General features: G+C 41.0%; 1 protein-coding gene and 3 long non-coding RNA genes across 8 annotated transcripts in view; 3 read left to right on the forward strand and 1 right to left on the reverse strand.

The window, feature by feature from the left end:
* Positions 1–27,755, reverse strand: part of LOC126983546 (protein bric-a-brac 1-like) — an 87,986-nt gene that overhangs the window by 3,246 nt on the left and 56,985 nt on the right. For 2 of the 5 annotated variants that reach the window (XM_050836324.1, XM_050836323.1), the window contains one exon: positions 27,345–27,755. This exon is cut by the window's right edge and continues 2,057 nt beyond it. The exons of the other annotated variants lie outside the window; for them this stretch is intronic. The gene's annotated coding sequence lies outside the window, so the exon portion shown is untranslated. Of the gene's footprint in view, positions 1–27,344 lie in introns of those variants that run through there. 5 annotated transcript variants of the gene reach the window in all.
* LOC126983548 (uncharacterized) lies at positions 1,864–8,988 on the forward strand. The gene is made up of 2 exons (XR_007735962.1): positions 1,864–2,927; positions 3,056–8,988. It is a non-coding gene; the product is annotated as an uncharacterized LOC126983548 (long non-coding RNA).
* LOC126983550 (uncharacterized) lies at positions 10,954–14,094 on the forward strand. The gene is made up of 2 exons (XR_007735964.1): positions 10,954–13,790; positions 13,864–14,094. It is a non-coding gene; the product is annotated as an uncharacterized LOC126983550 (long non-coding RNA).
* Positions 26,727–27,755, forward strand: part of LOC126983551 (uncharacterized) — a 1,921-nt gene continuing 892 nt past the window's right edge. The window contains exon 1 of the long non-coding RNA XR_007735965.1: positions 26,727–27,755. This exon is cut by the window's right edge and continues 316 nt beyond it. This is a non-coding gene — a long non-coding RNA (uncharacterized LOC126983551).

Genomic DNA, 27,755 nt, shown 5'->3' on the forward strand with positions numbered 1-27,755 from the left:
TCTCGTACGAACCTGAAACCCAACCAATCCTTCTCGTATGAACCTGAAACCCAACCAATCCTTCTCGTGCGAACCTCAAACCCAACCAATCCTTCTCGTACGAACCTGAAACCCAACCAACCCTTTTCGTTTGAACCCGATACCCAACCAATCCTTCTCGTACGAACCTGATACCCAACCAATCCTTCTCGTACGAACCTGATACCCAACCAATCCTTCTCGTACTAACCTGAAACCCAACCAATCCTTCTCGTACGAACCTGAAACCCAACCAATCCTTCTCGTACGAACCTGAAACCCAACCAATCCTTCTCGTACGAACCTGAAACCCAACCAATCCTTCTCGTACGAACCTGAAACCCAACCAATCCTTCTCGTACGAACCTGATACCCAACCAATCCTTCTTGTACGAACCTGAAACCCAACCAATCCTTCTCGTACGAACCTGAAACCCAACCAATCCTTCTCGTACGAACCTGAAACCCAACCAATCCTTCTCGTACGAACCTGAAACCCAACCAATCCTTCTCGTACGAACCTGAAACCCAACCAATCCTTCTCGTACGAACCTGAAACCCAACCAATCCTTCTCGTACGAACCTGAAACCCAACCAATCTTTCTCTTACGAACCTGAAACCCAACCAATCCTTCTCGTTTGAACTCCCGGGCCAAAAAACAAAATAAAAATCTAAAAATTGCCTCTACCAGTGCCACAAGGGACCTAAACATTTCCGTAACAAGGTTCATGAGGGGTCGTGTTAACAGAGGGAGGGAATGAATAGTCTCGTAACAATAACAAGTTTATTATTATTATTGTAAACAAAGTATATCACAGCATTTCTCCTAAGAATAATACATGAACCAGGGAGGGAAGAGAAAAAGATAGACAGGTAGGTAGATAGATAGATAGATAGATAGAGAGAGAGAGAGAGAGAGAGAGAGAGAGAGAGAGAGAGAGAGAGAGAGAGAGAGAGAGAGAGAGAGAGAGAGAGAGAGAGAGAGAGAGAGAGAGAGAGAGAGAGAGAGAGAGAGAGAGAGAGAGAGAGAGAGAGAGAGAAATGTGTATTTTCTCACATTATCCATTACCATTTCACACAAAACAATCAAGACCACTACAATCAACACCTCAGGAAATAAGTTTTAGTTTAAGATTGAAAAATACAAGACGCTACAGTGAATATCTGATTTATCGTGGTTTTATTTATAGAATTTTGACTAACATGGGGATACTTTTTAGCAATCATGATTTTCTTTTAATAGGCAAAACATATCTTATTTATAGAGTTATTAATTGAGTTTTTCGCAATCATAATTTTCTTTAATGTAAAAAAAACAACGAAAAAGCTTTGTTATTATTATTATTATTATTATTATTATTATTATTATTATTATTATTATTATTATTTCATCTGGTTTTCAATTATATGATCATTTATTTATTGTTATTATTTTTATTTGTTATTTATTTCATTTATTATTATGTTATTATAAGGATTTGAAAGTTTGGTTACCCGGAGTCAGGCAGATAAGCTCCTCCCCTTATCTTACGACAGCCAATCACGAGCGTCCTCCCTTCGCACGACCACCAATCACAGGCGAGGAGGGGGACGAGAAGCTACGTTTATGGCCTTTTTAGTCAGTTAGTTAATTGTTTATATATAAAATTAGACCTTCAGTGTTAGGAAAATGGAAAATGTTGATGTATTCTTTCTATTTCTTTAAACAAACACACTCTCTCGAAAAATCAGATATAAAGGATAAGATGAAAGCAAAATGAAAAAATAAGAGAGAGAGAGAGAGAGAGAGAGAGAGAGAGAGAGAGAGAGAGAGAGAGAGAGAGAGAGAGAGAGAGAGAGAGAGAGAGAGAGAGAGAGAGAGAGAGAGAGAGAGAGAGAGAGAGAGAGAGAGAGAGAGAGAGAGAGAGAATATTGGCAAGTCTTAACATTATAGTAAAGGAAGGAAGGAAGGAAAGTAGAAACGAAAAAAATAGTAAGGAAAGAAGGAAGGAAAGAAGGATAAAATGAAGGAAGGAAAGAATTAAAAATGAAGGAAGGTAGGAAGGAAAGAAGGAAGAAAGGAAGTAAATATAGAAGAAAGGAAGAAGTGAGAGAGAAGGAGGAAGAGAGGAAGAGAGAAGGAAAACAGAATGGAGTGAAAGTAAGAAAGACAGGAAGAAATGCAGAAGGAAGAGAAGAAAGAGAAGGAGGAAAAGGAAGGAGAGGAGGAAATGGACGAAATGAATGGAGGAAAAAAGATGGAAAGAGGAACGACATAGAGGAAAAAAAGATAGAAGAGGAGGAAAAGAGGGAGAGAAAAAGTATGGAAGGAAGAGAAACACGAAAGAAGGATGAAATGGAGAAAAGATAAATCAGTTGGAGAGTGAACATTGAAATAGGGAAAGGAAAGAAGAGAGGTCAGACAGGAATAAAATAAATGATGAGAAGCGAGAGATGAACACGGTACAAGAACAACGATGGACAGAGAAGCACAACAACAGTGAAGAATATTATGTGGAAAAGAGGAAAAAAACACTGAGACGAGAGAACACTGAACATAAAGAGGAAATAAGCAAAAATGAGAGAATTAAGCAACAGGAACACGAAGACGAGGTTGAAATAGAGGAGATAAACGAGAATGAAAGAAATGGGAAATACGAAAACGAAAATGAATATAAAAGATAAGGATGAAAGAGATAAGCAAGAATGAGAAAAATAAAGAGGAAATAAGCAAAAATGAGAGAAATAAGCAACAGGAACACGAAGACGAGGTTGAAATAGAGGAGATAAACGAGAATGAAAGAAATGGGAAATACGAAAACGAGAATGAATATAAAAGATAAGGATGAAAGAGATAAGCAAGAGTGAGAAAAATAAAGAGGAAATAAGCAAAAATGAGAGAAATAAGCAACAGGAACACGAAGACGAGGTTGAAATTGAGGAGATAAACGGGAATGGAAGAAATGAGAAATACGAAAACGAGAATGAATATAAAAGATAAGGATGAAAGAGATAAGCAAGAATGAGAAACATAAGCAACAGGAACACGAAGACGAGGTTAAAATAGAGGAGATAAACGGGAATGGAAGAAATGAGAAATACGAAAACGAGAATGAGATTAAAAGATGAGGATGAAGAAAAAAGGAGCAAGAATGAAAGAAATTAGAAAAAAAAGAACACGAGGTTGAAAAAAAAGAGAAGATAAACAAGAATGAAAATAGAAATAAGATGAAGATATGAGACCAAAAAATGAGGATTGAGAAGAGATAAACCACAATGAAAGAAATGAGAAATAAGAAGATGAAGAGTTAAGAAAAAAGACGAGAATGAAAAAAAGATAAACAAGAATGAGAGAAATGATAAATAAGAAGACGAAGATACGAGAACAGAAGACGAAGAAGAAAAAAACCCCGCTATATTTAAGAACAGACGAAAAGATAGAAACCGAAAAATAAAGGGAAAATAGGAACATGTAAAAGGAAAATGGGTAAAGAAAATGGGAAAGGAAAATGTAAAAAGAAAATGGGAAAGGAAAACGGGAAAGGAAAATGTAAAAAGAAAATGGGAAAGGAAAACGGGAAAGGAAAATGTAAAAGGAAAATAGGAAAGGAAAATAGAAAAGGAAAATGGGAAACGAAAATGGGTAAAGAAAATGGGAAAAGGAAGATGAGAAATAGAAAACGGGAAGAGAAAAATAGAAAAGGAGAATGGGAAACGAAAATGGAAAAGGAAAACGGAAAAAGAAAATGGGAAAAACGAAAATGGGTAAGGAAAATGGGAAGTAGAAAACGGGAAAGGAAAATGGGAAAGGAAAATGAGAAAACGGGAGAGGAAAACGGGAAAGGAAAATGAGAAAAACGAAAACGGGAAAGGAAAACGGAAAAGGAAAATGGGAAAGGAAAATGAGAAAGGAAAACGGGCAAAAATTCAATAATCCTTTAAAGATGGAGAAAAAACAGCTTAGCCGTGAATATTAATTAATAAATGCATCTTTGGGGAGGTGGGGGGGGGGGGTCACATTTCCTTTTGAAGATTTTAATTACTTTTTTTTCAGAATGGTACGAGTGAAGGCGAGTGCGTGTGTACAGACTTAAGAAACCAACACACACACGTACACACAACCTTCCCGTTCATGTATGTATTCCACGTTCATATACTTTCAAAACCTTTACTTCTATGTATGATAAAAACGAAGTAATGTATGTTGTAGTAGTAGTAGTAGTAGTAGTAGTAGTAGTAGTAGTAGTAGTAGTAGTAGTAGGAGGAGGAGGAGGAGGAGGAGAAGGAGGAGGAGGAAAAGTAGCAGTAGTTATAGGAGGAGAAGGAGGAGAAGGGAGGAGAGAAGATGGTTAAGAAGGAGGAGGAGGAAGAGCAGGAAGAAGAGGAGGAGGAGCAATACATAGTTACGATAATAATAATAATAATAATAATAATAATAATAATAATAATAATAATAATAATAATAATAATAATAATAATAATAATAATAATAATAATGAGAACTATTATAATTTCCCCTTTAAAAATTTTCCTCTTATATACTTTCTTTTGCTTAGATCTTCCTTACTTTTCTTTCTCACAATCACGAATCACAATTGTTTATTTCCTCTTTCTGGACTTGATGGTTACTACATGTATTAGCTTTGTTATTGTTCTACATCAAATGCTACGTTAATAAAATACCATGAAAGAACCGTAGCTCAAAATAGATGAAAAAAATAATAAATAAAATAATAAATCACGTAGGGGAAAATAGAACAGGAAAGCGTGAGGGAAGGAGAAGATAGAAAACTGAGAAATCAACTAAAGATTAAAACAACAACGATGGAAATCATAATTATAACACATGGAAAGCTTTATGTTTGTTATTCAGGCGAAAAAATAAAGAAAACCGAACGGAACGTAAAAAGATACATTTTTTTTAGGTTATTGGTGTTACTTATTTACCGTTGTAAGGTGTGAGTGAACGTGTGAAGGCCCGCCCAAAGCCCTCGCCAGCCTGTACAAGGAGGGAATACTGCGATGGCTAAAAATAATAAAAATAATAGTAATAACAATAATAACAATAATAATAATGAAATAACAATACCAATGCGTTTTGTTAAGAGTATCGGCAAGATAATCTTATTTTTTGGCATCAGTAATGGACCGTATTGGCTATTCACTCAACTCCGAGCTGAATTTTCCATAGAGTTCAAGTTATAGACTAGAGTGCGTCCGAGGCTGCCTCAGGGATACACGGCCATGGTGCCGCCGTCGCCCCAAGCCGATGATTGCACACACTTCACTCCTACCCGATTTCAGTTTTTCTCCATGTCAAATAGTAGAGTCAGGAAATCGGGTAGGAGTAAAGTGTGTGCAGACGTTGGCTTGGAGCGGTGGCGGCACCAAGGCCTTGTATCCTGGAGGCAGCCTCGGACGCACTCTAGTACATAATTTGAGTTCTATGTATCTAGTACTGCTTTGACAGTTCACTGAGTGGCCACGTGTGGCGCTGCCTGTATAGCCAATACGGTCCATTCCACGAGACACTTGACAATTATATGCAGCTGAATGAAAATAGATAAAAAATAAAATAATAATAGTAATGATAATAGTAATGGCGGGCTTTGGGTGGGTCTGAGAGGGAATGTTAAAATGTTAGTTGAATCACCATTTAAAATAATTATTCGCCGGGAGCAGCATTACAAATACGGGCCTTCCACGGAGCAGGAACTTCGTCATTTAAATGTATTCTGACTTTTCTTTGTTGATCTTAAACTTTTACTTCGATCTGATTACTTTTTTTCACAGGGAGAACAAACAAAACACACTAAATGCTGAGTATGATGGATGTGTGTGTGTGTGTGTGTGTGTGTGTGTGTGTGTGTGTGTGTGTGTGTGTGTGTGTTCGGGTTTTTCCTTATTTGCATGGTTTCACTTGATGAGTTATAAGATCGCACTTTCTCGACTTTCAAAATCCAATCTGTAGTGTGTCTGGTAGAATGTGTGTGTGTGTGTGTGTGTGTGTGTGTGTGTGTGTGTGTGTGTGTGTGTGTGTGTGTGTGTGTGTGTGTGTGTGTGTCATCCACCCCTGCGCTGCCTCGCGGGAGGGCCACATTTGCACGGCAGTTCCCTCGCTTGTCTTTTACAATACGTACTGACAGACAGAAGAAAGTCGAAATATATGTCTATGAAAATGTGGCGAAAATTATTCTGCCTATATCGTGCATATGGCTCTGACGTACACATGTGTGTATATATATGTAGGTATTTATATGTACATATGTATATACACATAATCAGTATACATATAAGCAGTAAACTGTCTACATTGCTTGTCGATGAGAGAAAATAATAATACAATACACTTCTCGTCTTTTACAAAGGTTTGCTGCTTAACATAAAATCCATTTATCTTAGAACCTAAAGAAAAGCATAAAATCTGCTTATTGAACATCAAGCAAACGCCTTTTCACGTAAAAATTAGAACACAATACTTCTTCCCTTTAGAACCTCTCCCTCACTGTGCTGTCTTTCATGTTGTCCTCAATGATGATAATAATAATAATAATAATAATAATAATAATAATAATAATAATAATAATAATAATAATAATAATAATAATAATAATAATAATAATAACAATGACAACAACAACAACAACAACGGAACAACCCCTCTCATAAGATCAAAATTTAACATCCTCGACAATGTCTTGATATGCAGTTAATATCAAGTAATATAAAATAAAACTTAGACAGAATAAAGTTGTTTATGAATAAGTAATTAAATGCATATAAATGTCTTCATGAAATGCCTTCCGTTTTTTCTCACTCTTGAAATGGCTTAAACATATGTCTTATAAAAGTTAGTCTTACAGATTGCAGTAAATAATAATAAAAAATAATAATGATAATAACACTAATAGTAATAAATGGTAAAATATAACACAAAACAGAAAATAAAGGCAAATCAAACACATTACGTTTTCTGTCGCAGCGTCCAGGGGGTGGTGAAGCAGTCCGCCGTGGAGCACAGAAACACGCCGGCCCGCGAATTGGTTGTAATGAACTGGTCGCCTGCCCCGCCCTGCCGCCGCCCGCCCGCCCGCCCTCGGCCTGCTAACGCTACACTAGGCTACGAACGAAACAAGAGCCACAAACACCTCGTCCACCTGCCGCGGGTCACCTGAACACATGATAATTATAACGCCTTAAATTTTACCTTAACCTGCTGTATTTTATTTTTTTTAGTCCTTAATCTTATCGTGTTGACGTTCCTCACTCACCCTGTATCACAGCCATCATGAATTAACAAAGATTTAGTTTATACTCACATCACTATCATTCTGTAAAGTATAATTATTAGCTTTACCTCCTAATCTTAACTCTTACTTTACGGATTCTTGCCTTATGGATAGGATATACATGTATACATAGATAAAATTTACTCCTCGATTTCACTAGTCACGGAGAGAAGGGTTGAAACACACACACACAGCCAAATACGATCACGGATGTAAGATTAAGTTAAGTTCCGAACTCTGCCTGTGGACGTGACTTGGGCCTCGCGGTCACTAACACACCGAACTCTCGTCCTCTCCCTCGCTCCTTCGTCACCGTTGATGGCAGCGTGGCCGAGCACCCTGTCAGGCCTGTCATCACTACAACACCCTGGCGGCGTGCATCAGTCTGTTTAGATGAGTCTGAATGGTTAGAATGATGCCTAGCCTCCACTCTCTCGCTCACAACTAACCATACGTGCCTTCTCACTCCCCTCTTATGGTAAACTCGTATGGAAGGCTCCTCTCACCTTTTCCTTCCATTGCATATCGTATAACTTGGATAGGCTTCCCACTATCCCTTTTCCTTCCTCCTCTCGCTGTATAGCATTGGTTAATAATGAAGTTACACATCTCAGTAATACGGAAAGACAAGAAGTGAATGACAAAAGATATCAAAAGTGGACTTCCATCTCGTCAAAACACGATCATGAATTAAAGGTTTTGTGTCCATATTCTTAAACTTATCAGGCTCCAATTACGATTATTTGCTATGCCACAGAGAAGACTGACCGGGTTTCCATGGGTGACTATCACGTTCAAGATGCAGGAGTCGTGTAAAACTATCAATATGATCACAAAACAGTCCATGGAAATCCCGGCAACTTCTAGAAGAGGCTTTCAAACAAGCGAACTGAAGCGCCGAGACGTTTAAGAAGACGGTTATGGATTCCGAGAGGCGAAACAACGAAGGTTAGTCTTGCTTAGGGTGAGAAAGACTAGCCTCCCCTGCTAAATGACGCCCTCGGACAGAACTCGAACCCTGGTGCCAATATATCGAGAGTTGCGCTATATAGCCACTGTGCCACCTAGCCATGAGGGAGGGAGGGGGGGTGGGAGCCGGGAAGGGGGTGACTGATATAAATGGTACTTCATCTACAGGCCGTATTTTGAAACATTTCGTCGCCCAAGTTCACATATTTGACATGGCTTTCGTAGGAGCTGTAGGCCTTTCCAGGGGTAGTTTTATGACCCTGGTGGTAGTTTGACCCTTCTTCTGTGCCATGAACCTTAAAGAACACTCATGAAAACTCGATTGATCTCCTCTTTGACCTTTATAAATAGTTGATGTGAAAAGCGATGGTGTCTTAAAATACGGCCCTAAGACTCTAAACAGACTAGTGGCACGCTCTTACCCTCGTTATCACCATCATCATCATCTCTAACGCTAGCATCATCACAATCTTGCAACAAACGCTCTGATCATCTTACACAAGTCTTATAACCGAAACTTTTCCCGAATTTGGATGGTCTATGACAAATATGGCATCATCATCATCATCATCATCATCACCATCATCTTCACCGTAACAAATTACTTATGGTATTTGATTTCACAGCCTCACCATCACAAGAATTATTATTTTTTTTTTACACCTAAAAGATTAAGATCACCACCAATGCTTTTTTTATGGTAAGTTTTTTTAGGGGGTGTCATTATCATCATCATCATCATCATCGTCATCACGGTTACATAACACGGACGAACAGAACAACGTCACTTTCTCGATAACGTAACACGGATTTAGTTGGTACTGTATAACATAAACACAGTTATCGTATCACACACATATTATATCAGCACAAAAAAATAACGTCACCATCACAGAATTTATATATATATTTTTTTAATAATGTTGTACGAACCTCATCACCATCGCCTTCACCATCACCTCCTCTACGCTTACTGGCTATCACGGACTCACTGTCTCAGCCAAACCATCAATGTCACTGTCACTATAACATCACTATCTCAAATAAAACTTATGAGCTATTTCACTGGTCATCATCACTCACCATCACTAAATTATAAGGGCACACCAATATCACTTTCAGTACTGACCGTCACTATCATTGCCATTATCATCAAACTCTTTCACTATCACCTGGTATTATGAGCTGACACACACCTGCATACCAAGTCACCATCACAATTACACACCTCCACAGCTATCACTTTCACCATCTGCATATCGTGTCACCATCGCCGGGTATCATGATATTAAAAGCTGACGTCTAACTGCATACGTTTCACTATCACAATCACTATCAAGGCATGTCACCATTAACGACACACACACACACACACACACACACACACGACAGTCACTATCACCTTCATGCCAGTAAATTCTCAGTACCTATTTTTATCGTTGGTTGACACATCTAAATGATCACCACCGTCATCATCACCATCACTAGACCATCACCATCCCTTGCTAAGCGTGTCACAATCACCGCCTCCTCCTGCCACACACACACACCTTCGCTATCACTGGACACAGCCTCCGTTGCACACGTTGCACAATCTTTGGTAAAATATATCTTTTCAAGAATGGAAATTTCCTTATCTTAAAACAAGACAAACTTGGACACAACTATGTTTCTTTCTGCCGGTGATGTGAGTCTGGAATTACTGTTTGGCTATTTTTCGTAAAACTAAAATCTGAAATGAAGATGTGAGTCTGAAACTGTTGCTTGGCTATCTTGAAAGAATTTTTGTCAGAGCGTTGAAAAGGCGACTGAAATTGTGGTTCGGCTATTTCACAGAACAAAAGTCAGACAAAATATTCAAAGGTGTGGATGTGGAATACCATTAGTTGGCTACCGTAGAAAACAAATATCAGAAACAAATAAAAGTATAAAAATCATTTGGTGATCTTAAAGAGATAAAATGTGACATGGAATTGAAAAAAAATACATACTGTCTAGCGATCTTAAAAGTTTTGGATGTTTGGACAATAGAATTTCTGAAAGAGTCTGTGCTGCTGCGTTTTTTTGGACTGTTGATAATTGCGTATTGCACGTAGATCGGTATTTTTGCATGGTTCTGATGGCTATGGACAATTCGCGTAGCAGGACAGTCAGCTAAGGAAGTGTCGTCCGCCCCGGCGCGAAGCATTATGAGTGGACGAGAACAGGCGTTCAGGCAAGCCGGCGGCGCGTGTTCCCGCCAGTCTTCGCTCAGTTTCATTCCCATCGTTCGCCAGGGCGGCAACACTTCTTTGGCCGACTACATTATCACATTTTACAAATACTGAAGAAGCAGATTAAATATTAATTTTAGAATAAAATTTTCTTTTAGAGACAGCTCCCTAAAGATCTATCTTAAGTAAAAATATATTAAATTCTTAAACAATAGCTTAGTTGTACCATAAGAATTGTATCACGATTATGTGTCACTTGAAATGCTCCTTCGAACGCCAACTTGGCATCACGTCCCTTCTCGTTCACAGCATTTCTAAATTACATAATTCGTGCATTTCATAAAGATAGACATTTGATCATCAACCTTCGATATATGTTCTGGATAATTCTCTCTCTCTCTCTCTCTCTCTCTCTCTCTCTCTCTCTCTCTCTCTCTCTCTCTCTCTCTCTCTCTCTCTCTCTCTCTCTCTCTCTCTCTCTCTTTTTTTTGATTACATGTAAATCATTCTTGGTTTTCTTTACAAAGTCAATCCTTAAACCTACTCTGGACTCGCTACGCTTTGAATCTGCGGTAAAAATAACGATATCGTATGTTAACTTTTTTTTTAATTGTTTTATCTGTACTTTTTTACTGAGAAGGCAAGCTATGTGCGACGCCTGCCATTTTGATTTTATTTGTATATATTTTCTTATCCACTCTGACACCGCTTAGAGGATGTCACGAGCTTCCATTGACGTCAAGGGCCCTGCCTGACGTCTGTCTTGTTTGTGTGGATGCCAGTCAGTCGGTCTGTCTGCCTGCACCGTCTGACATTGCCTGACACACCTACAGTCCACCAGGGAAGTCAACTCGTATCTCCATTTGTGATGCTTCTCATTTAACCTCCGTCCCCTTCGTTTTCTTCAAGACGGTAACTCCTCCTCCTCCTCTGCCTGTTTCCTTTCTTCTTGGTTATGCTGTTTCTTTTCTGCGTACTCACAGCATACAGAATTCAGCGACAGAGGTCAATCGATGTTTCTTATATTATATTAACATCTCATTTGAGCTCTGCTTGCTTTGCTTTCTTCGTTATGACAATTTGCTTTTTTCTACTTCTGCTTCTCCTCCTCTTCGTACTCACAGCACATTATCACAGACATTCTCACCTCAAATTCCCACAACTAATGAATTTACTCTCCTTATGATCCTCCTCCTCCTTCTCCTCCTCCTCGTTCACCTACTCCTATTCACAGCATTGGATATCACAGTCAACCTCGCATCGCACGGTATCGCTCCTCCTCCTCCTCCTCCTCCTGCTGCATGCCCTCCTCCTCGTCTCCTTCCATCACACCTTGGCAGTATAAGCTGTAGGGTTGGGAATCGAACTATTTCCTACTGTTGACTACCTCGACAGCTTGACACAATGGCTTTCACGCACGCACGCAGGCACGCACGCACGCAGGCATCCACGCAGTTCTCCCTCCCTCCCTCCCATCTTTGAGCTGCTGATCTGTAACATACAACACACAGCCACCTAGAACAATGCTACGGAAAAAATGCTACAGGAGAAAATGCCGGTTACTGGATATTATCACCACTAGTATTATTAGCTCATTTGTTCTTTCTTTAATGCGTGTTGTTCTCGTCCTTCACATTGCCGTTCCCAGAAGTGAAAACCGAGATAACAATACAGCTTTTTTTTCTTTTAAACTTCGAATTCGTCTTTTGCATTCCAGGTGTTGTTTTTTTTTCATTTTTCTATTTAATTTTCCTGATTTTATTTTCTTCTTTTATTCAATTTTTTTCTTCGTTTTCATTGTTTCTGGTTCACTGGTCTAATTTCAATGGGCCGAGTTTCTATCCTTTTTGTCATGAAGCCGATTTGAATTTTAGCTTTTTTTTCAACTTATCTTTTTTTCTGGTTTTCCAACTGATGCTGGCTTGGGGTGTGGGGGTGTGGGGGTGCGTGGGGGGTAGGGGGTTGTTGGGGTTGAAGGCAGGGTGGTGCAAATATACTGTGTGGAGGGAACAGAGGTGGTGGTGGTGGTTGTGGTGGAGATATGTTGGTGAAGGTGGTGGTGGTGGTGGTGGTTGGGACTATTTATGAGCATACAACAAAATTTTATTGAGCTACCGAAACCTAAAACTGCATTTGATTGTTGTTACTGTTATTGTAGTGGTGGTGGTGGTGGTGGAGGTAAGGAAGTAACTGACGGAGTATTGTCCAGTGGAAGTGGTGGGTTGATAACTGATGGGGGTATTGTCATCTTGGTGGTGGTGGTGGTGGTGCTGGTAGGGGTGGTGGGGGTGGTGGGGGTAGGGGAGGTGCTGGGGATAGTGTTAGGGAAGCGTTACGGTACTATATGATATGTAATAGAGGGGAAGGGGAAGGAGTGGAAGGAGTGGGGTTACTGGTGGTGGAAAAAGGTGACTGAGAGGATATGTGCTAACGAGAATAGTGGACGGGGGTGGATGAGGGAAGGAGTGGAATTATCAATGATGGTTTTATGTTACTGGTGGTGGAAAGAGGTGACGGATACGAGATGTGCTAACAAGAAGTGGAGACAGGGGTGGATGAGGGAAGGTGTGGAGTTATCAATGATGGTTTTAAGTAACTGGTGGTGGAAAGAGGTAATGGATAGGAAGTGTGCTAACAAGAAGTGGAGGCCGTGGTGGATGAGGGAAGGTGTATTTATCAATGATGCTTTTAAGTTACTGGTGGTGGAGGAAGAAGGTAAGAGGTGTGTACTAGCAAGAATAAAGACAGTGATTGAGGGAAGGTGGAGTTATCAATGATGGTTTTACGTTACTGGTGGTGGAGGAAGAAGGTAACAAAGGTGTGTACTAAGACTTCTGGAAACAGTGGTGAACCTATCAATGATGTCACTGGATAAGGTAAACGGTAGGGGATTATTTAACCTTCAATGATGTACCAACGAGTGATTAACAACTGTAATAATGTCCTAGTGAGTTTATTAACTGGTGGGGAGAATAACTGCAATCGTGGAGTGCTGGAGTGATTTTAAATGTACTGTGGAATGACTGGATGGGGTTGGAGGATGGGAGTAAACAGCGTAATGGGTTTTTTATAGTAATGGGGATTTTAACTATTAGTGGATGGGGCTTTGATGGTGATGGGGTTAGGTTTGGGATTTTAACTACGAGTGGAGGGGGCGGGAATTTAACTGTGGAAGGGATAATGGTGGAGAGGGATAATGGAAGGGGTAATGGAGGGTGGAGATAGGAATAATGGTGGATGTGATGGTAGTGTCAGGATAATGGTAGAAGATAATGGTAGTTTTGAGCATATTGGGGGGCAGAAAATGGGAGAAAATGGTAGGTTTGGGAATAATGTTAGAAGATAATGGTAGTTTTGAGGATAATGGGAGGAAGAAAATGGGAGAAAATGGTAGGTTTGGGAATAATGGTAGAAAATAATGGTAGTTTTGAGGATAATGGGGACAGGAAATGGGAGAAAATGGTAGTGTTTGGATAATGGAAGATAATGGTAGTTTTGAGGATATTGGGGGGCAGAAAATGGGAGAAAATGGTAGGTTTGGGAATAATGGTAGATAATGGTAGTTTAGGGAATAATGGTAGAAAATAATGGTAGTTTAGGGAAGATTGGTAGAAAATAATGGTAGTTTAGGGAATAATGGTAGAAAATAATGGTAGTTTAGGGAATAATGGTAGAAAATAATGGTAGTTTAGGGAAGATTGGTAGAAAATAATGGTAGTTTAGGGAATAATGGTAGTTTAGGAAGATTGGTAAATAATGGTAGTTTAGGGAGGATTGGTAGAAAATAATGGTAGTTTAGGGAAGACTGGTAGAAAATAATGGTAGTTTAGGGAATAATGGTAGAAAATAATGGTAGTTTAGGGAATAATGGTAGAAAATAATGGTAGTTTAGGGAAGATTGGTAGAAAATAATGGTAGTTTAGGGAAGATTGGTAGAAAATAATGGTAGTTTAGGGAATAATGGTAGAAAATAATGGTAGTTTAGGGAAGATTGGTAGAAAATAATGGTAGTTTAGGGAATAATGGTAGAAAATAATGGTAGTTTAGGGAATAATGGTAGAAGATAATGGTAGTTTGGGGAAGATTGGTAGAAAATAATGGTAGTTTAGGGAATAATGGTAGTTTAGGGAAGATTGGTAGAAAATAATGGTAGTTTAGGGAATAATGGTAGAAAATAATGGTAGTTTAGGGAAGATTGGTAGAAAATAATGGTAGTTTAGGGAATAATGGTAGAAAATAATGGTAGTTTAGGGAATAATGGTAGAAAATAATGGTAGTTTAGGGAAGATTGGTAGAAAATAATGGTAGTTTAGGGAATAATGGTAGAAAATAATGGTAGTTTAGGGAAGATTGGTAGAAAATAATGGTAGTTTAGGGATTGGTAGAAATTAATGGCAGTTTAGGGAAGATTAGTAGAAAATAATGGTAGTTTAGGGAAGATTGGTAGAAAATAATGGTAGTTTAGGGAAGATTGGTAGAAAATAATGGTAGTTTAGGGGAGATTGGTAGAAAATAATGGTAGTTTAGGGAATAATGGTAGAAAATAATGGTAGTTTAGGGAAGATTGGTAGAAAATAATGGTAGTTTAGGGAATAATGGTAGAAAATAATGGTAGTTTAGGGAAGACTGGTAGAAAATAATGGTAGTTTTGAGGGTAATAGGGAACCGAAAATGTGATAAATAATGGTAGTTTTGGGAATAATGGTAGGAGATTATGGTAGTATTGAGGATAATGAGGGTGGCAGAAGACGAGGATAATGGAAGTATTATGGTAATGGTAGGAGATAGAAGTAGGGTTGGGAGTAATGGTGGATCAAGTTAATGGAGGGGGACTGGATAAGAATGGTTAGGGGGACTGCGATTATGGTGATGGGAGTAATGGTGGTATGGTAGTGGGGGTACTGGAAGGGGGGGGTCATCTAAATGGTAGTGGGGGGGTACTGACTATCACGGGAATGGTAATGGTTGTTTAGTAAAGTTTGTGGTGGTAGAAGTGGTGGTAGTGGAGGTGCTAGAAGTAGTGGTGATGGTGGTGGTGATGGTGGGGGGGGGGGGGTAATCGAATCTTCTGTAGGGGTGATTCAAAAACTGTGGCAGAGGGATTTTAACTATAGAAAGGGTGGTGGTGGTGATAGTAGTGGTGGTGGTGGTGGTGGTAGTGGAGGTGCTAGAAGTAGTGGTGATGGTAGTGGTGATGGGGGGGGGGGGAGGGATAATCGAATCTTCAGAAGAGTGGATTAAAAAGCTGTGGCAGGGGGATTTTAACTATGGAAAGGGTGGTGGTTGTGATAGAAGTGGTGGTAGTGGTGGTAGTGGAGGTGCTAGAAGTAGTGGTGATGGTAGTGGTGATGGTGGGGGGGATAATCGAATCTTCAGTAGGGTGGATTAAAAAACTGTGGCAGAGGGGTTTTAACTATGGAAAGGGTGGTGGTTGTGATAGAAGTGGTGGTAGTGGTATTACGGTGCACATATTAATGGTGCGTTAATGGTACAGAGCGTATAACACTTAACGATGCATGAGCGGTATTTAGTTAGTTAATTACGTAGTTATTTAGTTAATTAGTCTTCTTGAAGGGAGCATATATGGGTGAGCACGTGGCAGTGTATTGGTGATGGGCAGTGGGAGTGTGTGTGTGTGTGTGTGTGTGTGTGTGTGTGTGTGTGTGTGTGTGTGTGTGTGTGTGTGTGTGTACCTACTTGTAATTACCTACTACAATTGCCTACTTGTGGTATACAGGAATTCAACTTGAGCTCGTAATGTATGTAAGTGTGTATATATGATGTGTATGTGTGTGTGTGTGTGTGTGTGTGTGTGTGTGTGTGTGTGTGTGTGTGTGTGTGTGATATGGCTATGCATGCACGACCATATACTGAAACCGTGTGTACACATATCCATCATGACACTGAACAAGGTTAATTATAGTGTGTGAGCAAGGGTGTGTGAATGATGAGGTGTGTGCGTGTGTACGTGTGTGGAAAGTAGTGTTAAGTGTACCTGTAAGTGAAGTGTAAAGTGTGTGTGTGTGTGTGTGTGTGTGTGTGTGTGTGTGTGTGTGTGTGTGTGTGTGTGTGTGTGTCAGCGGTGAGCGTGGGGGTGTGGGGAGGAGACCAGCACCAGCGGGGTGTCCCATCACTTGTGGTAGTTGGCAATGTGAGTCTCGAGGGAGTAGGTGTTCTTGAGCACGCGGTTACAGAAGGGACACTGAGCCCTGTCCATCTGGGTGTGCTGGGTGCGGATGTGTCTCTTTAGGTGGTTGTAAGTGATGCGTTTTTGACACACAGGACAGAGCCGGTAGCTGAGACCTCCCTCGGTTGACGGGCGCTGCTCCAAGGCAGTGGAGGAGGTGGAAGGAGGTGGAGTGGAGGGGCGGAAGGTGGTGAGGAGGGAAGGGAGGAGCAGGACGCTACTCCCTAGACCGCCATCACCCGGGGAGGCAACAGGAGCTGACGGAGAAGACTGCGGCAGACTCCATCCGCTCGCCGACACGCCGCCGCTCCTGCCGCCCCCTGCAACACACAACACACCACGGGTTACCTTCCTTCCTTCCTTCCTTCTCTCCCTCCTTCCCTCCTTCCTCCACCCCCACAATACCCCGCCCCCTGCAACACACAACACACCACCTCCTTCCTCCACCCCCCACAACACCCCGGCCCCTGCAACACACAACACACCACGGATTACCTTTCTTCCTCCCTGCTCTCCCTTCCTCCCTCCACCAATGCTATAGTCACTGCACACTAAGTTGGTCCCCTGCCTACGACTTGAACTAATGTATTTTCCTTCCACTCTTCCCCTCCACTTCCTTCTATCAATCCACCTCTCTACCCGCAAACGACCTCTCTTTTGGACTTTCGCTCTTTTTGCTTTTATTCGGAGTAGCGTCTAGCGGGCTTTTTGTTGTTGTTATTTTTGTTTTTACCCTTGAGCAGTCTCCCTTGCTGAAAATAAAAGTCCCGCCCCCTCCCTCACCCTCCCTCCATGGTAACTTTGACTCCCATCCCCAAGCTCCTTTCATTCAGCCAATCAGCTCCCGTGGCTATGGAAGGGGGCGGGGCTTCTGGACCAACTTAAGTGTACGGCAACTATAGTACTTTCCACAATCTGTTTCCCCTCTTATTTCCTCCCTTCATCTCTCCACCTTTTCCTTCCTTAAGCACCTAATACAGTATTCTTCCCTCCTTTCGTCCTTTGCAACACAACACACATTGAATTACCTTCCTTTCTTCACTCTTCCACTCTATTCTTCCCTCCTCCTCCTCCTCCTCCTCCTCTCCTTTCTTCAGTACCTTCTCAACCAAAGATTATTTAACTCTTTCAACCTTCCTTCCCCTTACAACACACAGTATACAACACAGCACGAGTTATCTTTTTCCTTCACGCATTCCGTCCTCTTTCACCTTCACTGTCAATAAAGTTTACATATCTTTTTTTTTTTTTTTTTTTACCACGTCTTTCATTCCTCATATACAACATTCTCCCTTCCTTGTCTCCTTCAATCTTGATAGTTACTTTCCCTCCTTTCCTTACACCATTCCTTCTTCGACAATCAAGAATTCCCCTGCCTCCCACAATATTTTTTTCTTCTTCATTCCTCCAACCAACACAAAACACACTTGGATAATTCGTTTCTTCCTGACTTATTCCATCATCATCACCATCGCCACCATTTTTACTAGAATGCATAACTCATACAGCTTTCCTTCGTCATCTACGCCTTCATCGTCATCCCTCCTGCCTTCCTCCCTTCACTACGCTACCATGATTAACTTATCTCACACCTAACCTTCCTTTCCCTTCCAAAACAAAGAACGACTTACCGCTATTCAGTTCTCCTTTCCCTTCTTCCTGCCTGCTATCAACACTACCCACCCTTCCCATCTTCTTTAAAAAAAGTCGCTCGTCACAGCACAATTCACTACTGCTTACCTGCTTTTCTTCTTTCCATCTGCATCTTCATCCTACATTCCTGCTGCCCTCTGCAACAAACATACTATACTACTACTATTTCTTCTATCCTTCCTTCCATTATTGATTTGACTTCCGATATACTGTTTCCACTATTATCAATTTCGTTCTCTATTTCTTTTTATTCTCATCTCACACTTTCTCACCTTCGTTCTGTACATTCATCATCTCCACTAAACCTTCCACCAACGCCTTATACCACTCCCCCTCTCACGTTTACTGACATCACTTTAGACAAATCAAACATAAGTAACCAATGTATTTTCCCTCCACCCTTTCTTTCCATTTTCTTCCCTCCAGCTCGCCTCCCTCCCTTACCCCATCAGCACCAACAACACAACATGTCACCTCCTACCTCACCACACCAAATACCTCCACCTCCCACCTCCTACCTCACCACACCAAACACCACCACCTCGCCCCCTCCCATTCCTTTATCCCCATCACCACCAACACCAACAGCATCCCCCTTCCCACGTCACCATACCCATCATCTCCACAACACCATCACCAACAAAAAGGTTACTGTGTTTTAATTCACCCCCATCACCATCACCATCGCCACTCCCCGTCAAGGCGCGAATATCCCACAATGGTGTTATTTATTATTTTCTTTATTAATTTACTCACTTATTTATGTCCTTGAATGGTTAGTTTTTGCAAGTGGGTGTAACTGAATTACTTTTTTGGGGGGCGAACACACACACACACACACACAAAACATTGACCACTTACTACTACTACTACTACTACTACTACTACGACTACTTATATTACCAGTACTATTATATACTTACTGTTAGCGTTAATACAATCTCTGATCCTACAGCCATTCTCTCTCTCTCTCTCTCTCTCTCTCTCTCTCTCTCTCTCTCTCTCTCATCAACAAAAACATCAAAAAAATCACCCCATACCGCCTTAAGAGTAAACATCAACAACAACAACAATGAAAGAACCCGGACAATCGACCTTATTTATTGATTTCTTTAACAAAAATATGAGAAGAGAGAAAACAAAAACATGAACACATTACGTCACCTTGCCTCCGCGGCGCCTCCAGGAACACACACACAAAAAAGGGATCGAGAAAAAAAAGAGCATCGTGACGGACGGGAGAAAGGATCGAGTTACAGGGGATTCTCTACCTTATACATAACAACGGTTCCTTAGGGGTGGTATAATGAATGGTTTTGCTTCCCTTCGTGGTCTGATATTCCTTTAAGGTGTAGTCATTTTATTATTTATAGACGCAGTGACTCATGCTCGCCTGTGCTTATTCTTATATATACACGATCCTTGGCTACTAGTATGAATCTGTCTGCGTACAATCTGTTATACATACTTGTAGATACTTTAAAACATGGAAATATGCACACTTACACCCACACCCACCCGCACACACGCACGCACATACATACATACACGCACACGGTACCCCGGCTGCCCCCCCACCCCCACCCCCAGCACAACACCTCGACTCCCAGCATCGCCTTTGAAACGAGTTGTATCACTCTTCAGGAGCTTTGCCACAGTCCTATAATTTGCCTCTTTTTGCATATCGGAGTACAATTCGCCTTTCAAACGAGTTGTGTCACTCTTCAGGAGCTTTGCCACAGTGCTACAGTTTGTCTCATCAGAGTTTGTCATCATCAGAGTACAATTCTTTTCCTCTGGACCTTCTACGTTCACTATCATCGTCATCATCATCTCCACCAGCAATTTCTTTTTTTTTTTTTTACCAGTGGCTGTCTAATCGGCTAAAACTTCCTCAGGACCTTCTACGTTCACTATCATCACCACCATCATCTACACCAGCAATTTCTTCTTTTATTTTACCAGTGACTTGTCTAATCGGCTAAAACCAAACTAACAAAAGAAAAACGGGATACGGACAACAGTGGCATCTAGATCTCCATAGTTCTTCATCTTCAGGCAAATTTAGTTACTTTTTACATATTCCTCCCAGGTAACCTTCACTAAATTATCTCAGGTATCAGCAGCTTACCCTCGTGTCTCCCCAGGGATCATAATCTCCCTTAGTTGATTACTGTTTACCTTGCTCAAGTTAATCTTCCCATGGTTTTTCAAGCTATCCAAAGTTCAGCTTTCACCAATCTCCCTTGTTAGCTACTGTTTATTAAGTTTCCAAAGGACGCCTTGTTTATCAAGTTTACTACAGGTCCTCAAAGTTCACCATCCCCAGGTACCCAAGGCTTATTTTACTCAGGTTTCATCAGGTACACATAATTCACCTTCTTCAGGTTTCCCCAGGTTCCCCAAATTCTCTCGTTTTCCTAGTATCCATAATCACAATTTGGGGGTCACGTACAACACTGTCCATAGGTACCCAGGCGTCCCTTTGGCTTCAAGAGGATAGCAACACATGATTGGGCACTGTACTCAGCCTCGACTCGAACCCTGGCTCGGAAATTTAACACGTTAGCCACTGCACCAGCGAGGCGATACTGAGAATGGAAGGCGTGAAGTGGAGGGGGGGTGGGGGGGGGCAAAGGGGCAACTGTACCAAAACGACGTTGTAGTATAAGTTTAAATGGTCTTTTTGTGTGAATGGGCTAATGGGTTTGGTAATCTTGGGAGGGAGGGGTGAGGTGGGACATTAATGGGGGGGTTAAAATAATGGCGAGATCTAAGGGGTGATGGTATACGAAAGATTTACAGTGTGAAAATAATGAGTCTTTTCCTTCAATACTCTTCTTTTTCAGGTTTCTTTGAAGTGTCTTAAAGAGATTATGCTTCCTTTTTCTTTGTCCTATACCCCATCTCTCTCTCTCTCTCTCTCTCTCTCTCTCTCTCTCTCTCTCTCTCAGGTAAATGAGTTAAAGGAATATTGTAATCTATAAAACTAAACCTTTATAAATAATTAGATTTGGTCTTTGATAAACAAACAAAAGATGAGAGAGAGAGAGAGAGAGAGAGAGAGAGAGAGAGAGAGAGAGAGAGAGAGAGAGAGAGAGAGAGAGAGAGAGAGAGAGAGAGAGAGAGAGAGAGAGAGAGAGAGTCGTCTTACACGGCTATCACATTAACTTAAATTACCGAAAAAAACAACAAAAAAAAAAAGAATAACAAGGAGAATACTGGTGCGAACGACGAAGAAAAAAAAATCCATTTCGTAAACATTAATCAAATATCACATTGACAAGTCTCTCTCTCCGTCTGCCTTTAAATTACTACTACGTTATTTGTCTTTCTCCTTTCTTCCTTAACTAACGGGGCTACAATTACTCGCCTTTTATCCCCTATAGACACACAGACAAGACATGGAAACGGAAAAGAAGAGAAAAAAATGAATCATAAAAATACACAGTTACTATTTTTTGCATTCTGAACGTCATGAGATAGATAGAGAGAGAGAGAGAGAGAGAGAGAGAGAGAGAGAGAGAGAGAGAGAGAGAGAGAGAGAGAGAGAGAGAGAGAGAGAGAGAGAGAGAGAGAGAGAGAGAGAGAATATTAAACCCTTATTCATAGTCGTATTATTGTGGAAGGATACTCCAGTTTTGTCAGATCCATAGTTTCCGTATCAACCCGGTCGCTCTGCACTGCAACAAGTTTTTTTTTATCCCCAAGTCCACCAACCAAAAAATATACATGATATCTGCCCATTTTTCAGAACGTCACAGAACTCCTTTAAGTATTTTGTCTGTTTTGCGTGCACAGGAAATTCCTTACAAATGAGAAAAAACCGTAACAATAAAGTGGAAAATAAAAATAAAAGGAATACCGAAGCGGACCAGAACCGAGCAGTAGTAATGATGATAATAATAATCATAACAATAATAATTATGATAATAATAACAATAATGAAGGCAATACAATAATTATGATAGACCGGGACTGACCGAATTATGTACAACCAAATAAATAATAATAACATGAACGAAACAAAAGATGAAAAAGAAAACTTACAACGACAAAAAAAAAAGGAAAAAGGTATACAATCACCGTGAAGGAAAAAAAAAATGACATGAAGAAAATACACCCAAATAATAATAATAATAATAATAATAATAATAATAATAATAATAATAATAATAATAATAATAATGATAATGATACCTACGCACTGCACTCTTCCTATCTCTCTGTGGCGTGAGGAGTGGAGGAGGTAGAGGGAGGAGGGGAGGAGGAAGAGGGAGGAGGGGAAGAGGAAGAGGAGGAGGAGGGGGAAGGAGGAGGGGGATCAGCATCAGGAGAGGAGGAGGTGGGTTGCGTATCCTCGGGAGGAAGAGGGGGAGGAGGTGGAGGAGGAGGAGGAGGTACATAAGGAGGAGGAGGTGGGAGGTGGTGAGGGTGGTGAGGAGGATGGGTGACAGGAGGAGGAGGAGGGGGAGACGGAGGAGGATGAGGAGGAGGGGGAGACGGCGGCGGAGGAGGAGGAGGAGGAGGAGGAGTCTGATGAGCGGAAGAGGTGGAGGAGGGAACGGAAGAGGAGGCGGACGAGGCAGGAAGAGCAGAGGAGGAGGAAGAGGAGGAAGAGGAGGAGGAGGAAGAACTAAGATCAACAGTGAGAGGAGGAGGCGAGGGGGACGGTGGTGGGAGAGGGAGAGGAGGAGGGAGGGGAGGCAGGGGAAGAGGAGACGGGAGGAGAGGGAAGGGAGGGAAGAGGAGGAAAGGAGGCGTGAGGACGGAGGAGAAAGCGGAGGAGGCGGAGGAGGAGGAAAACGCGGAGGAGACAGCAGTGGAGGTGGAGACAGCAGTGGAAGAGGAGGAGGAGGAGGAGGTGGAGGTGGCTGTCGTGGAGGATGAAGAGGAGGAGGCAGCAGAAGACGTGGAGGGGGTTGAGGAGGCTGAGGAGGTTGAGGAGGACACGGATATAGTATGAGTCGTTGATGAGGACGAGGAGGAGGAAGAAGGGACCGCAGAACCAGAGGAACCAGAGACAGGGGTTGGAGGCGGGGGCGGGGGAGGTGGAGGAGGAAGGAGTGCAGGCGTGAATGACTCGTGTCACTCTGGGGTCCACGAACAATCCATAAAATCCAGAACGTCGTATTCCCCCTCCAGCTTGGATAGAGCGCCGTGTGTTCGTATGTGCCTGGCTATATTTTTCGCGGTGATCATCTTGCGACACACAGGGCACACCTTTCTCTCGCGCCTAAGGTCCGAGTCACCTGCAAAGGAGAAAAACCGGGTTGTACTGGGAGGGGGGGGACACCTGACTGATTGACTGACTGGCTGATTCACTCTCTGCCTGACTGCTGACCCTCTGGCTGACTGACTTACTCCTTGTCTTACTCGTTGACTGGTTATGATTTTGTTCTTTGTATGTCATTTTTTTTCTTTTTTTTTTCTAGCTGACTGACTTACTGCTTGTCTTACTCGTTGACTGGTTATGAGTTTGTTCTTTGTATGTCATTTTTTTTTTCTTTTCTTTTTCCTTTGTGACTCATGGGTGACTTAAAATTTAGTGACTGGTTGAGTGACTGGCTCTTTCGTAGGTAGCATTTTGAGTCACATCCAGTTTTTTTTTTTTCTCTCTCTCTTGTTATCTCACGTCACTTATCATCATTATCATTATTATTGTGATTATTTATAGCATCATAAGTATATTTTTCTTTCTATCCTCATTATTATTTTTTTTTTTGTATATTTCTGCAAAGTTACGACCCGAAATGCATCGTTTTGTTTGTAAATTAAAAAGTTGCTCCTGCGATATATTTTGGGTCTTAACCTCCAGAAACTGACATTATTATTATTATTATTATTATTATTATTATTATTATTATTATTATTATTATTATTATTATCATTATTATTATTATTATCATCACTATTCTTGTCAGGAGCGAGACGGCTATTATTTTTTTCCTGTTCAATCTTATCTCTCACTCTTTTGTCTTCCGTCAGTAATCAGTACAGTACATTATCTAATCTACTCTTAGCCTAATAATTTATCATCAAAGGCGGACCCGAGGTGGATAAATTTAGCACTAGATTACTTTCATTCTCTGCAGCAACAACCCGTGTGTGTGTGACTTAAGAATAGACGCCAAGTTGATGGGGCTTACTTAACTTTACAGACTCAAGCTTAGAATGGAAGCTTAATTTTACCTTATCAAGCTTAATGGGGGCTTAATTATATACCTTAGTAGCTACAAGGTGACACGGACCTGTTTGTTATCATTAGCGAGCAGGTGTGCGGGGGGCTCGCTCTCACTTACAGGTGCACAGAGGACTCCAGGTGAGCGAGGTGAAGGCATGGCTCAGGTGATTCAGGTAACGAGGCTCAGGAACGAGTTATTAAGAGAAGTGCCCGGCTGAATCATGGACTTTTTTTATCCCTCTATTAGTTATCTTTTTTCATAGCATAGTGTCTCCCGCCCTCTTTCCCTTTCTCATTTATCGTAATTCTCCTTCTACTACCTTCCTCCTCCTTCTCCTCCTCCTTTTATCCTATTTAGTATGACTTTTCCCTCTTTTTTTAACCTTATTTTCTGTTTTTTTTTCTTTACTCGTTTTTCCCTCTTTTTTTATTTTTCCTCCTGTTGTCTTCCTCCTCCTCCTCCTCCTCCTTACTCGCCTTTCCCTCCCTTTTCGCTTTTTTTTTCGAGTTCTCCACCTCCCTTCTTCCTCTCCTCCTCCTTCCCTTCCATCCCAATTGACATTCCCTCATTTTTTTTTTTTCCCTGCCACTCATTCAACGTTTTTTTTTTTGTTTGTTTGTTTTTTCGACTCCTCCTCCTCTTTTATTAGTCTTCTTTCCTCTCTCTCTCTCTCTCTCTCTCTCTCTCTCTCTCTCTCTCTCTCTCTCTCCTTTTCCCTCCCTCCATTATTGTGACAGCTTTTTCTTTTCTTCCTATTCCTATTTCTTTCCACTAATATGACGCATTTCCTTTTTTTTTATCCCTTCTCCCTCTTCTCTTCCTTACCTCCCCCATTTATCGAATTTGGTCTTCTTCTTCCTCGTCCTCCTCCACCTCCTAACACTCTCCCTTCCTTACTGATACGCCGGTTTTTTTTTTTTTCCTTTTTTATATTTCCCACTCTTTTCCTTTCCCTTTGATTCATCGTAACAAGTTTTCCTCCTCCTCCTCCTCCTCCTCTTCCTCTTTCTCCTCCTCCTCCTCCTCTTCCTCGCTTCATTGTTAGTAGGCTATGGCGTGTTAACTTAATTCCATTCCTCTATTATTCAAGTTTTTTTTATCGCCTTCCTTTCATCGATTTTCCTTTTGTTATGCCTAAATCAAATCCAATTCTCCCTCCCTCCCTTCCTCCACTTTGTCCATTTAACTGTAATGTTCGCTCTCCCCCTCCACCACCACCTCCACCTCTCCCCTTTTAATCAATACCTCGATCTTTTTTCTCTCTCCCCTTTCCTTCTTTCTCAACCCGTAACTCTCTCCTTTGTTTTATTTTTCTTCTGTTATCTTTTGTTTTTCCTTCCCTCCCTTCCCTGGTGATTCGCTTCTTCCCCTCTTCCCTTTAATCAATTCCTCGGGTATTTTTTTTTTCTTCCCTTTTCTTTCTTTCTCAACCCGTAAGTCTTTAATTTTTTTTTCCAATATTCTTCAATTATCATTTTTTTCCCTTTCCTTCCTTCCCTGGTGATTCGCTTCTTCCCCTTTTCCCTTAATCAATTCCTAGTTTTTTTTCCTTGTTTCCTTCATTCTCAATCCATAGCTTTCCTTTTTTTTTCTTCTTTTTTTTCAATTATCTTCATTTTATTCCCTTCCCTCCCTTCCCTGGTGATTCGCTCCCCCCCCCCACCCTCCCTTCAATCAATACCTCATTATCTTTATCTCCTTCCTTTCTTTCTCAACCCATAACTCTTTCCTTTTTCCCTTTTTTTCTTCAGTTATAATCTTGTTTCCCCTTCCCTTCCTTCCCTGGTGATTCGCTTCTTCCCCTCTTTCCTTAATCAATTCCTAGTTTTTTTTTCGTTCTTTCCTTCTTTCTCAACCCATAGCTTTCCTTTTTTTTCATTCCTTTTTATTCCCTTCCCTCCCTTCCCTGGTGATTCGCTTCTTCCCCTCTTTCCTTAATCAATTCCTAGTTTTTTTTTTCGTTCTTTCCTTCTTTCTCAACCCATAGCTTTCTTTTTTTAATTCTTTTTTCAATTATGTTCATTTTTTCCCTTCCCTCCCTTCCCTGGTGATTCGCTTCTTCCTCTCTTTCCTTAATCAATTCCTAGTTTTTTTTCCTTCTTTTCTTCTTTCTCAACCCATAGCTTTCTTTTTTTAATTCTTTTTTCAATTATGTTCATTTTTTCCCTTTCCTCCCTTCCCTGGTGATTCGGTTCCCCCCCCCCCCCCCCCGCCATTTAATCAATACCTCGTTTTATTTTTTTCTCCCCTTTCTTTCTTTCTTTCTTTATCAACCAGTAACTCTTCCCTATTTTCCATTTTTTCTTCAGTTATCTTTTTTTTCCCCTTCCCTCCCTTCCCTGGTGATTCGCTTCTTCCCCTCTCCCCTTAATCAATTCCTAGTTTTTTTCCTTCTTTCTCAACCCATAGCTTTCTTTTTTTTTTAATTCTTTTTTTTAATTATCTTCATTTTTTCCCTTCCCTCCCTTCCCTGGTGATTCACTCCTTCCCCCCTTCAATCAATTCCTCAGTTATTTTTTTCTCCCTTTTATTTCTCTCTCAACCCTTAACTTTACTTTTTTTTTTTAAATATCTTTTTTTCTTCTCCCCTGGTGATTCGCTCCCACCCCTCCCCTTAATCAATTCCCCGTTTTTTTTCTCCTCTTTCCTTTCTTTCCCTTTCTTCTTCAATCATCCTTTTTTTCCCTTCCCTCCCTGCCCTGGTTATAAGAATTCTCCCTTTCATCTTGGTAACGTCCTTCCAACTTTCCTCTCTTGGTCCTCTTTTTTTCATTCCCTTAATAAGACACGGGTTCCTCCCTCCCTTTTCCCCTCTAATTTATTGCCATTCCCCCCCTTGCATCCTCCCCTTTCTCCCATTAATTAAGAGGCCTTCCCCTTCCCATACTTAATCATGCGGCTATTTTTTCTTCCCATCCCTGCCCTTCCAAACCTTTCCTACCACCACTCTTCATCTTCACTGCAAGGGGAAATGGCTGCCGTGAAGCTGAAGGAAGTGGTGAAAGCTTGGAGATGATTAAGAAAGCTTGCACTAAGAAGATGGATGAAAAAAGAAGGGGGGTTATAACATTTATTTTCTCCCCTTCCTTTCTTTCTCAACCCCTAACTTTCCTTTTTTTCCTTTTTTCTTCAGTTATCTTTTTTTTCCTTTTCTTTTCCTTTCCTTACCAGTCTTCCCTCCTTCCCCCAGACTGTAATATTATAATGTGTTTTTCATACGTCCATGCCTCCTCTTTCTCCTCCACCTCCTCTCCTTTCTTA

The sequence above is a fragment of the Eriocheir sinensis genome, chromosome 54 (assembly GCF_024679095.1).
Source record: "Eriocheir sinensis breed Jianghai 21 chromosome 54, ASM2467909v1, whole genome shotgun sequence".
Lineage (NCBI taxonomy): Eukaryota > Metazoa > Arthropoda > Malacostraca > Decapoda > Varunidae > Eriocheir > Eriocheir sinensis.